Genomic DNA, 12,941 nt, shown 5'->3' with positions numbered 1-12,941 from the left:
GGTGCATGCGTGCTGGCTGATTTTGAAGTGATATACATTGTTGATGAAAATAGTCCATACACTGCGCTCCTTGAAATAGATTGGGCTATTGATGTGTTGGAGAGGCAAATCCCCTCTACGGATAGAGGCGATCCCTACTAGCCCAAAATGGGTCTAGCAACAATCATTCAATGCTACTACGCAAGTTCCTTATTGCAATTAAAAGGTAGGCAAAGAGCACCTACTTGGATTCCAACGCTATTGTTTGATGAAGAGAGGCCACTCTCACTCCTTCGCTCTGGCCGGTCACGATCCTCCGCGATCTCCGCGAATAGATACCTGCACACACGAAGAGAAAGACAAACACAAGCGTGAAATCTAATAAAAGCAACTATACATCAGTCAGAAAGGATGTAATTCAGATTAACCATTACAGAGACAAATGAGAATGGAACCATAACAGTAGTCATCTATTATTAATCAATAACAGAGAAGAGTACAACCAAATGTTCTGACGTCGATATCCTTCTCAAGAGGGTCCAGTCAGCAAGTCTCTTAAGCATTCACCCTTAGCAATGGATCTCCCAAGACAAGAAACTCTCTCTCTCACACAAGCAACACAACCTCCCTTAAGCTATCTAGCAATTCCAAACTTATCACACCAACTACCTATAGTAGCAACAATATGAGCACTATAAACTCCACACAATCCAAACTCAAAAACTATCCAAAAACTAGCTGCTCATGGCAATGGTAGAGGTTTAAATAGGAGAAGGAGTCTCCTTGAATAGTGGAAGGATGAGCTTATATTCAAGGGAAGGTGGTTTCAAAGGGTCGAACAGACATGCCAAAGAAGGGAGGCGATACTCACAAGACCAACAACCAAGCCTGTAGTTATCTGGAAGGCTGGCTGTTGGAACAAATTCGCCCAAACTAGATCAGCGCAGGTGCATAACTGGTCTGACGCGCTGACATCGCAAAGTAATAATAGACAAGGTCATGTCAGCGCGACTCAATATGAGCAGAGGCTGCGCTGGTCATGAAATTCGACCAGCACAGAAAAGTCGTGTGCTTCCGCGCTCGCAGCGCATGCGGTCTGTTATGAGGCGCCAGTCAGCGCGGTTATTTTAATAACAGTCGCGCTGATGATGAAAACTTTGGAAAAAGTGGGTTTTTGGCCAGTTCAGAAGGCATGAACTTGATTATTGTGAACTCCTGATACAGTAGGGTGACTGACAGGGAGACAGCGACAAATTACTGTGTAATAGATGCCCCCTAAAGCATGAAGACCGAGAGAGTGGGAGGGGTGAAATGCTTTACAAAACTCGCCGAACTGGAACACCACCAGGAAGGACCGAATATCTCTGATAATCAAGTACATGCAGTCTAGGCATGGGCGCAGCCATCCAAAAGACATGCGAAGAAGGTCTGTGGAATGGACGCAGCCACCCAGCTAAAGAGACCATAGTAATGATAAGGTATGGTCGCAGCCATCCATGAGGACTCAGGTATGGGCGCAGCCATCCATCAATGAGTCATGTAATGATCATCCACAAAATCGCAGCCTGGACCATAACAGACAGGGATCCAGGGTCTTGCGCTCCGTCCCGACCTGAACAAAGTAAAAGTCCAAGCATGTGAATACATGAGCTGAAGTCGAACATGCATGAACATCGTCTGATTACCAATCAATAATGAAAACTGTTAACAGATGCGAGAGGTACCACCAATAATGACAATGGTCCTCAAGGTACTATAGGTACAATTCGCGGCGTGTGAATCAATGAGCTGGTGTCGAACACCCGCAGAATCATTCGATCGGAGGCCAATGATGAAAACCTCGCGTTGAACACGAAGAACCTGCCATTGAGGCATGCAGGCTCTAAGGCACCTGAAGGGAGTCTCTAAGTCACCTTCCTGGATAATGAGTTGAAGTCGACAGGAAGTGACCTTGATCGAAGGTGGGCCATGATGTTTCCCACATCATCGACACGAGACAGAGGTAAAATGATTTGTGTGAGATAGCAGATGAGGTTGCACTGTTGCAGAGGTCAACTTCTCTTGAACATATCGGCGGCACGACAGTGGATTTGGCAGTATTTGACATCAAATGAGCAGAGGGTATGATGACGAGGCAATGAGCAAATGAGAGGTCAAATAGGATAACCCATGAAACAAAATGAGAAATCCCGACCCGACACGAATGCAGACCAGTGCCATGTTCAAGAGCGACATACTGCCGACACAACAATTATTACAGTTCCATTTTCCCCACCATTTCTGGCAGGTACCCCAGTTATTTTTGGATGACAAGCTTGACGGGGATAGCATATGCTTGGAAAGTGTCATTTCGACAACGCCCGATGTCATCAAGTTTTAACGAGCCTGACAAAGGAAAAACTCGGCGTCTTTTCTTGTTTAGAGAGTCTGAAAAGACAGCGGAAAAGAAAACTCCAGGGGGGTCCTTTTTTGTAAAGTTGTGTCTCTCGAGCCCGAAAAAGTATAAAACAATGCCCGAAAGAACCGCCCGACCATTACGATCGAGGAGTACTTTTCGTGAATAGTAGCTTCGACCCGAAAAAGTAAAAAAGCGGCCGGAAGCACGTCGTTTTAGAGCCAATAACGAGTGTGAAACGACAAACACCCGGCAACCTTTTTAAGTTAAACGGTCGGAAAAAGAGCTTAAAACGACCGCCTCTCGTTCCTTTTAACGAGCCGAAAGGAAGCTCAGCCATCTTTTCTTGATTCATGTCGGAAAAGAGCTTAAAGACGACATTTTTTGGGACCAAGTGTACGACGAATCGTTACGATCACACTGGTTACTAGAACCTGCACAAGAACACCACCCACATAAACCTTTTCGATATGTATAAAAACATAGTAAAACATGTATAAAGGCATAATACAGCGACATTAGTGCTAAATCCATGGTAAAAATACGACAAAAACCCACATTGATAAGAAATTATAGCTAATTGTGAATTTTTTACCATAAATAGGGGGGTAAAAGTCATTTTTTTACCATTGTTATCATTTTGAGTTGTGAAGAACGTTGAGGAGCTGCAAGGTTGACGGAGCGATTTCCAGCCCGTACGGACACCATTCATCCGGCAGCTTGTTCCAGGTAGGTTCTCCTCCCCCTGCGCTTTAATTTAAGTCTTTTTGGGAGCAATTCCACGGTGGGAAGTGGCCCTTTGGGCAAATTTTTTGAGCGTTGGTGCGCTCTCGATCACCGCGGATTTCCCGCTCGGGTCCGCGCTGATCAATTTACATTTACACGTACCACCTCATGGGTCAGCGCGGAAAACACGTGTGCTTCCACGCTGACCCAAGGAAAAAACAACGGTGCGCCATTATCAGCGCGACTGTTTTAAAAACAGTCGCGCTGGCGCCGTAAAGATTTGTTTTTAAGAAAATGAACGTACAAATCTCAACGGTTAGCATCCTAATATTTTTTCATGGTCTTGCAGGGCAAAATGTCTTTTGTTTGGCAAGAGAGAGCTCACGATGATGAGGATATAGCCGCTTATGCAATTGCCGAATGTCGAAATGCAATGCGGGCATGCGGGTTCTTGAAATTCTTCCTTACTCCACGTCTGAGGGCGCAACCTGACTTGCTTGAGCTCTTAATCAGAGCTTGGAACCCAGTGGATGGAAAATTCACGATCCGTGGCCAGGACATTGAGTTTGATTCCACGGATATTTACTTTTTGACTGGATTATCACGCCGGGGCCAGATGCCCATCCTGGAGGGGCAACGACCCAGCGGTGAGACTCTTGACCAGCTGATGGCTCGAGTGTGCCCAGGAGCTGTTAAAACACGGAGTGGGAAAGTTGGTATTCCGACGGTGAACGACATGCCCCTTCGCACCATACTCTTTCTAGTGACACGGGCAGCGGGCTCTTTGGCCAATCATGAGGCCTCAAAGACCCAACTACTACTAGCTCTGGAGTGCTTACAGCCCACCATTTTCAACTGGGCAGCAGCTGTGACGACTAGCATGAAGAGGCAACTAAGCAACTGCCGACGCGGAGAGTCGAAGCAGTTTGCATATGGGTCGCTCTTACTTCCGCTCATGCTGGAGCGGGTGCCGGCCCTACAGCTACAGACCATGGTCGTGGATCCACCTAGAGGTCCCCGGGAGACGAGGGCCAGCCGATGGGCCCGCGTCATGCCACGTGGAGGTGGAGGCCGTCCAGTGGCTTGGGGAGTGTATTTCCGAGAGTGGCTGGATCGGCAGGTTATTGTCGTAGAGGACTGGCCATATGCCGGTATGGACTTCCGCAACGATCCTGACATGCCACTGCCCGCGGGAGAGCATTGGGATGATGGAGGTATGACACTTGATCTCTTTTTAATATTTTTTGATGTTTTTGATTTTTCATGTACATGTCTTGATAAATGTCACGGTGTGCAGATGTGGGACCCGTGAGACCCATTGGCCTAGCCCCAGCGGCACGGAGAGAGGGGCAAGGAGCTGGAGCCCTGGCCCTAGTTCCTCCAGGAGTTGACACGACAGAGACTGTAGCTCGCAACCTTGAGGGTTTGCTGGAGGGGGTGCCAGATTACCAGGGGGTCGAGGAGGTCCCCATAGCTCATCAGATCCACACAGTGGGGGTGGAACCCAGGATGCACTGCCTTTTGAGGTGGGTGGCACGGGCAGCTGTATGCTATAGAGAGCATAACCCAGCGCAGTAGTCGCCTAGGATTTATTTCCACTGCATGTTTTTTAGAGACTCGTGTCTCAGATGTACTGAGGACATCGGCCTTATTTTTTGACATATACACTTATTTTTGAGCGCCTTAGTGCGCCACACGATATATATATACATACCGATTTTTTGGATGGATCTTGTTACATGTGATGATGTTTCTTATATGTTATGCAAATGTTTAATACAAATGTGATCTCATGTATGAATTGCATAACACACGACCCATATATTTTAATTTTTTAAATGCAAGCTTAAAAGCACACACAACACGCATGCAAACTATGCTTGGAAAAAGATTTATATGCATACGCCTATTCCTAGATGGATCTTTTCTTCATGTGATGATGTGTTTTATATGTTATGCGACTGTTCGACACACATGTGATCTGATGTATCTATTGCATAACAAACGACCCATGATGGAATGTATTTACGCACACGCATATATTTTATTTTTATGAAAGCTTGAAAACACACATGATAATCACGTATGCAAACTATGCTTGATGGTAAAAGACGGGCATGCCCCCCAGCATCGCGTCTCAATTCGAGGTGCATGCCCCCCAAGCTTCAAGCCATTGAAAATGGGTTGAAGGTTGACATAATGGTAATTTCGCTCGAATTGCACGAGCTCATGTTTCATTGGTTTAACGAGGTTGACACATTAGCAAACTATCCTCGAGACTCCTTGTTTCATTTTTTAACGAGCTTGACACAAGACAAGGAACTGTGCTCCATTCAGACTTCATCATAATGAAGTGGAGGTTCCCAAGAAGGCGGCTCCGGAGGGAAGGCCAACATCTTGGAAATCAGGACCTAGTGCCCCCAGGACACTATACACGATGGTGTCATCACTGGGTACGGGCACGGGGGAGGTGGCCACGTAGTTGATCTGCGGTGAGGCGGATGCAACTGGTGGATGAAAACCAGGAGGGAAGGACAAGTGTGCCGGAGGAGCTTGTGGATGAACGAACGATAACTGATCGAACATCACTATTCTTCCATCGTGTGGAAAGAAAACCACATGGAAAAGTGAAGAAACAAGGGCTTCCATGGCATACACATAATCACGACCAAGGAGAAGACTGAAGTCTAAAGAACCTTGGGTAACCGAGACGTCTATATAGACAGTCTTGCCTCCCAAAGTAATAGGAAACTTTGGAAGGATCCCTAATGGCTGACTAGTTCCTCCGTCAAAAGCTGTGAGATTCGGTGCGACAGGTACAAGTGGTGGGGAACCCAACGTTCGCCAAGTAGTAACAGGCATAAGACTAACAGATGCTCCTTCATCCAACACAGTGCCAGGCAGCGCCATATTGCAGGCATAGGCGGTGACCCAGAAAGGCACATGGGACGGAAGGGGAGGGGTAGTCAAACGACTCCAGTCGAAAGAAACGACCGAACTACTTGGTGGGGGAAGCGTAGGATTGCCCCCCAGCTCAGAAGGAACCGGATCAGAAGTCTCCGGAGCTGTCGGGATGGAAAAATCCCTGTCAAGCTCAGGAGACTCGGATGAGACGAGAAGAACATGGGAATGATGTTCTTCCGAAACAGGATGATCGACAGGTGGTGAACTCGAGTCGTCACCCTTCCTGATCAATGGTTGGTCGAGTACCGGCTGGGCACAGCCAGGTTTAGGAAGAGGGGTTTGAACAAGAGAAGAATGTGAATCAATCTCTTTATCAGGAGGGGGATGATCAGCAGTAGCAGAAAGACGCTGATATCCAGCAGGGAGTTGGGGTGAGGGAGCTGAAAGACTTTCCAAGACACTGGAAGCTTTATCCATGAGCGGACAAAGGTGAAGGGAATGGCTACCTTCACAAAGTCGACAGGGGAATCGAACCTTCCCTTTTCCCTTCCCATTCCCGACTGATAAGGTAGCATCGCCATGATCTTCAGTGGACGATGAGGGGTGGGCCGGATCATGAGACCATACTTCTAGTATCCTGGGGATGCCAGGACAATCGCGAAGAAGATGGTCTTCCTTGCATAATCGACAAGGAAACTTAACCTTCTGTGGAGGAGCAGAAGGTGGCCCTACCTCAGGAGTACTGGAGTGGATAGCTGGACTTGAGGGGGGGACGGCGCATGTAAGCTCTCCCTTAGGAGACTTCTTCTTCTTGGTCTTCTTCTTCTTCTTCTTAGCCACCTGGTTATGCGAATCGAGACTTTCACCAGGCGAAGTATAAGAGGAAGACGTAGAAGAAGGCGTCAAAGGGGAGAGATCCACCTTAGGATCAACATGACATTGTTCAGGTGGAGAGACTGATGGACCAACAGCCGACACGACAGGGACCAAAGAGGTTGAAAATAACCACACAGGCAACCCGACAGTTAACCCTGGAAGGGATAACGTTGCCATATAAGGAGCACCGACATTCCCGAGAGGAGGGAGATGACCAAGATTCCCGTCAGGAGGGGAACTTGGGTTGGTGAACCCTGGAAAAGTTTCCATAGCAAAAGAAACTTATTAAAGCTAACACAAGATTTAACCAGGTGATGTTATCATGGCCGAATAAATTTTTAAGACACAGGAACCAAACTTGACCTTTTCATGTTTCAAGAGTCGAGAAAAGGACGAAAAGATGACTCCAGTCTCCTTCGAATGTTTAATGAGCACGAAGTGACAAGACGCTCACAGGCACCTTTTCTTTTAGGGAGTCCGAAAAGGATCAAAAGTGACTGCTCTGGAGACTCTAGGTGAAGGGTTTACCAAGCAATCCGTAAAACTGCTTATACACCTTGGCAATCGTATGAGAACCATGGACTTTCCGTACTGCAGTCAATCTTCCCAAATGCTGTGTTCGGTGCGTTACGGTTCACAAGGCGGCAGACTCGGCTTCCTATGGATCAAGGATAAAAGCCTAGTGGGGTCTCCCTATATACGCGACGGTACGTGGGAGCACAGTCCGTGTTAGACCACTATCGAGTCACAGAAGGAGGAATCACCCAACCGTAATGTGAAACAATAGTAACTATGTTTAAAGACGCCGGAACGTCTCTAACCTAGACCTCTAGATGTTTGCGTTAAGTTCCAATGCGTTTTTAGGTTTATTCAGTTTATTTTATGGTTGATCTTGAATTTAAGTTTCGATTTCAGGCCTTATCGTGTGATCTCTCACAATTACCTAGATGCAAGCTATATGCCAAAGAACACCATTTCGTTCGATGAATTCTAACTATGAGAAGGTTAAGAGCTTTCAATCAAACAAAACGAACTCAAATAATCAAACAATCTAATGCAGCTAATGACAAAGAAATGAGACTTTTCTTTTGAGAATGCAAATCAATAAAATGCTCTTCCTTTCATTAACTATTGAATGCAAAAGATACTAGTTCGATTTCCTTTTCAATGGCACAATGCACTTACAATGAATTTTGAGAGACAGCAACACTGAGTAAAGGAAACAAAATCACTCAATGAGAAACACAACAAGCGTGAAAGGAGCTGGTTGAACCCAAGCAATTGTAATCTATGTCTGGGTGGCGAGGAGTAACCGAAACAACCGAAGGACTGGTTCGAGGACAATCACCTAAACAACCAAGCAAAGAAAGCAAAAAGAAGGAAGGTTTTCGCAAAAGCAAAGGCAAGTAGCAACGGATCTTCGTGAACAAGTGATAAACAAAATCAATCCAGCGAAAACGGGATGACAAGACTAGGTCACCGGGCACAAAACAAAATCCGTCCGACAAGACTTCACAAGCAAGTGTCTCACAATTCAAACAATGAAAAACAAGCCACAAACCAAGTGGAAAGAGTAAGGGACAGTCAAACCAACAGGTTCAGGAGGCAAATTTGGACCAAAATGAATTCTACAGGATCAGCGCGGGTAGAACTCAGCAACAATGCGCTGACCGGAGGTCACGCGTAGCAACAATGCGCTGTCAGCGCGGAAGGACACGAGTTATCCGCGCTGGTTCGATTTCAGAACCGTCGTGACTATTCGATGAGAAAGCGCGATGACCGCGAGACTCAAGAAACAGGCAAGCGATGTCAGCGCGACTGTTTCAATTAAAACCGCGCTGAGGCAGAAAAACAAGAAAAATCAAACAAAAATCTCCCAAACCAAGGCAAGGCTTCTTCAGACAATTAAAGCACTTCCCAGACTGAACCAGGAAATCCAGAAGGAAAAGACTAACCCCTAATCTTCAAAGAGAGAGCAATCAAGCAAGCTCAAAGCAAAAATGAATGAAAAGGGACAGAGGCCGGTTCCCCAGTATGGTCGCCAAATTGTTGGAGAGGCAAATCCCCTCTACGGATAGAGGCGATCCCTACTAGCCCAGAATGGGTCTAGCAACAATCAGTCAATGCTACTACGCAAGTTCCTAATTGCAATTAAAAGGTAGGCAAAGAGCACCTACTTGGATTCCAACGCTATTGTTTGATGAAGAGAGGCCGCTCTCGCTCCTTCGCTCTGGCCGGTCACGATCCTCCGCGATCTCCGCAAATAGATACCTGCACACACGAAGAGAAAGACAAACACAAGCGTGAAATCTAATAAAAGCAACTATACATCAATCAGAAAGGATGTAATTCACATTAACCATTACAGAGACAAACGAGAATGGAACCATAACAATAGTCATCTATTATTAATCAATAACAAAGAAGAGTACAACCAAATGTTCTGACGTCGATATCCTTCTCAAGAGGGTCCAGTCAGCAAGTCTCTTAAGCATTCACCCTTAGCAATGGATCTCCCAAGACAAGAAACTCTCTCTCTCACACAAGCAACACAACCTCCCTTAAGCTATCTAGCAATTCCACACTTATCACACCAACTACCTATAGTAGCAACAATCTGAGCACTATAAACTCCACACAATCCAAACTCAAAAACTAGCTGCTCATGGCAATGGTAGAGGTTTAAATAAGAGAAGGAGTCTCCTTGAATAGTGGAAGGATGAGCTTATCTTCAAGGGAAGGTGGTTTCAAAGGGTCGAACAGACATGCCAAAGAAGGGAGGCGATACTCACAAGGCCAACAACCAAGCCTGTAGTTATCTGGAAGGCTGGCTGTTGGAACAAATTCGCCCAAACTGGATCAGCACGGGTGCATAACTGGTCTGACGCGCTGACATCGCAAAGTAATAATAGACAAGGTCATGTCAACGCGACTCAATATGAGCAGAGGCTGCGCTGGTCATGAAATTCGACCAGCACGGAAAAGTCGTGTGCTTCCGCGCTGGCAGCGCATGCGGTCTGTTATGAGGTGCCAGTCAGCGCGATTATTTTAATAACAGTCGCGCTGATGATGAAAACTTTGGAAAAAGTGGGTTTTTGGCCAGTTCAGAAGGCATGAACTTGATTATTGTGAACTCCTGACACAGTAGGGTGACTAACAGGGAGACAGTGACAAATTACTGTGTAACATGATGTGAATCGGGTAATCAACTTGAAGAATCGTACAATGTCGTTTGAAAGAAAATCGCTTCGCGTTGTAGTACCATTGGACCCCACAGAAGGACCACGCTATACTGAACCAGTGTGTGACTATGAAGAAAGCAATGATGATTTGGATCAGATCTATAAAAGAACGGCACGACACCAAGACTGGGTGAATCCAATGGCTGATGGACAGATTGCATGGGACCGTGAAAGTTCTTGTACCTCGAATTTATATGAATAATTAGAACATTGGAAAAACAGGCTTCGCGAAGTATCCACACTACGCTGCAACATGATGACCAAATCACTGCGCTGTGTGTTGTCAGAGGTAAGAAATTTACCTTATTACGATGGTTTAACTGACATAGATAAGTTTTTGGATGCTTTTGAAAGAGAATTCCCACAGGATCATCGATTTCAGGCACTGGATTTGGCACTGCGCGCTACGCCTGCTCAATGGTGGGGTACACACAAAGACAACTTTGATGAGTGGTGCGATTACAAGAGGATGATGAGGATGTGGTTTGGTTGCCCTAAAGTACAATTAGCTGAGAAATATGGCAGGAGGAATGATTCGCGTGATCATTTTGCAAAATGAACTAAAGTGTATGGAATGAAGCTGTGGCCATAATGGGTGGATTTATTCTGTCATACCTTGGATATAATCCCTATGAATTGGTATTTGGAAACAAAGCTCTGCCACGGCACCGTGGAGTGGGACATCTTAAGAAGGATTCTTGAGGACATTCAACTTTGAATACGGGTTTCAAAGCATTGATGAAGAGCTGTAGGAGGTTAAGGCAGCGATCTTCCAAATTCCACAGGATCCTTTGGAATTGGTTCAATGGGATTGGAGCGCCCAGGTGTGCCATGCACTGTAATGATATAATATGATTGTTGAAGGGAAGGATGAGGATCTGAGGAATATCAATATCCCAGAAATGGAAGGCCACCGTGAGGTTGAAGGTTTGCAGATAGAGAACCCAGATATCACCACGCCGTTGAAAACTAGGCAAGTAAATATTGGTACTGAAGCAGAGCCTAAAGTCATGAAGATCAGAGATTATGGGGGTGCGGTTCAGCTCGCAAAGCTTAACGGAGAACCTTTCCCAGGAAAAGTAAATGAGAGTCGGTTAAAGCCGTATGCAGGAGATGCAGTTCGATGAATACATGATGGAAGGGTAGTCTTAGTGCTCCAGGCAGTTGCAAGGGAGTGCGAGAATATAAACTATGCTGCCCGATGTTGGGAGCTACACAACAGAGGGGTTGCACGATAGAGAGTGATGTCACAGTGTGAGAAGCAGTGCAAAGCAAGCTGCACTATGAAAGGAGATATCACGCAACACAACCATAAAATAACCGTTAGGGTCACTATTCATGATTTAACAATTAGGAGATAGTTAAGAGGAGCGGGGGGTGACATTTAAGGTTAAATATTTGAAGATATGCAGCCAAATCAGTATTTATGGATGGATTTTGGGGGAATGATCAGATTTGAATTCAATTTCGCCTATAAATTAGGCGTGTCGATCTAGCAGAGAACACTTTGCACCCTTAGAATTTTTGAGTTGTGTTGTTCGTCGCCTATGAATCCTCAGTTTTTCACAGATTTGGTCACAAGATCTATGTTTGATACTTTATCTAAGGATACCTAGCAGTTTATTCACAACACTCTGTCAGGACCAGGTGAGACTGCAAGCACTGGAGGAATCGTTGCCTCCAAAGGAGTGACTCCAGAAGTTGTGAACATGGAGGCTCCTACTCCTGTGCCTACGACACTGAGGTATCCTAGGCCGAAGCCTACACCAGTGCGTGAAACCACCAAGTCAAATAAAGACAAGAAGAAGAGGCTGATGCCAGTGCACTAGTCGCCAAGAAAGCACTTTTCTACCCAGGCCCAAAAGAAAGATAAGCCTCTAGCAAAGGATAAGGAGAAGGTTGTAGATTTAGAGGCCGAAGAGGGAGCATAGGATATAGATGTTGAGGGCGTGGAGCCCATCTCCAAGTTGCCAAATTATATCCCTCCTTGTAAAGGAAAGGTGAAGGTCACTAAGGATTGAGACGCGAAGAAATTCCTCATTTATACGCCCCTTCTACCAGAAAGAATCACCTTTGAAGGCCTGCTCCTAGCGTGGTTTCCCCATTTAAAAGTGGAAGACTAGGATTTGGATGACCATGAGAGGTTCCCCCACCTCGCAATGGAGAATTACATGAAGTAGGTGTATTACAAAGAATCGAGTGTCACTGCATTGGAGCCAGTTGAGTGGATTCACATTGTTAATCAATCAGGGTTGTTGAACCTGCTGTGAGTGCCCCACTACCACCGCTCCAATATCAATATCATCTTTATAAAGCAACTGCTGACTTTGGTGCATGATGGGTGTTTATCGCTGAGCATGTCTATCCCCATCACGAACATGCTTATCCATCAGATCATGCTCCTGCCACATTTAGGCTTGAATCTGCCAAGGAGTTTGGTGCAAATACCAGTGAGCACGACTTGGCAGAAAATATGAAGAAGAAATTTGACCTAGTCAAGAAGCCACGCGGGTACTCCATAATGCCCATCAACGACCCCGTGGTACAAATTTCCATGCAGATATTAGCCAGTAAAGTCACGAGAAAATGCCACATGGATGAGGTTCTGGCGCCCATGATCTCATTAGCTGCACAATACGCGGAGGGTGTGCAGTTTAACTGGTCACGCTACCTCTGCAGCAAGTTCCTTGTGAATTTTCAAGAGGCTTAGGATGAGAGCAAGACCTTCCACTATGCATGGTTGCTACTCTCCATTGTGCTAGTTGCTTGGGAGCTGCCAGAGGACAGTCAGTTTCCTCCCTTGGAAAAAGGATTGCCAG

This window comes from Pinus tabuliformis, chromosome 1_2, assembly GCF_031772625.1.
Source record: "Pinus tabuliformis cultivar Carrire ecotype Pingquan chromosome 1_2, CPIR1, whole genome shotgun sequence".
NCBI lineage: Eukaryota > Viridiplantae > Streptophyta > Pinopsida > Pinales > Pinaceae > Pinus > Pinus tabuliformis.
Note: the sequence above shows the minus strand (reverse complement) of the source record.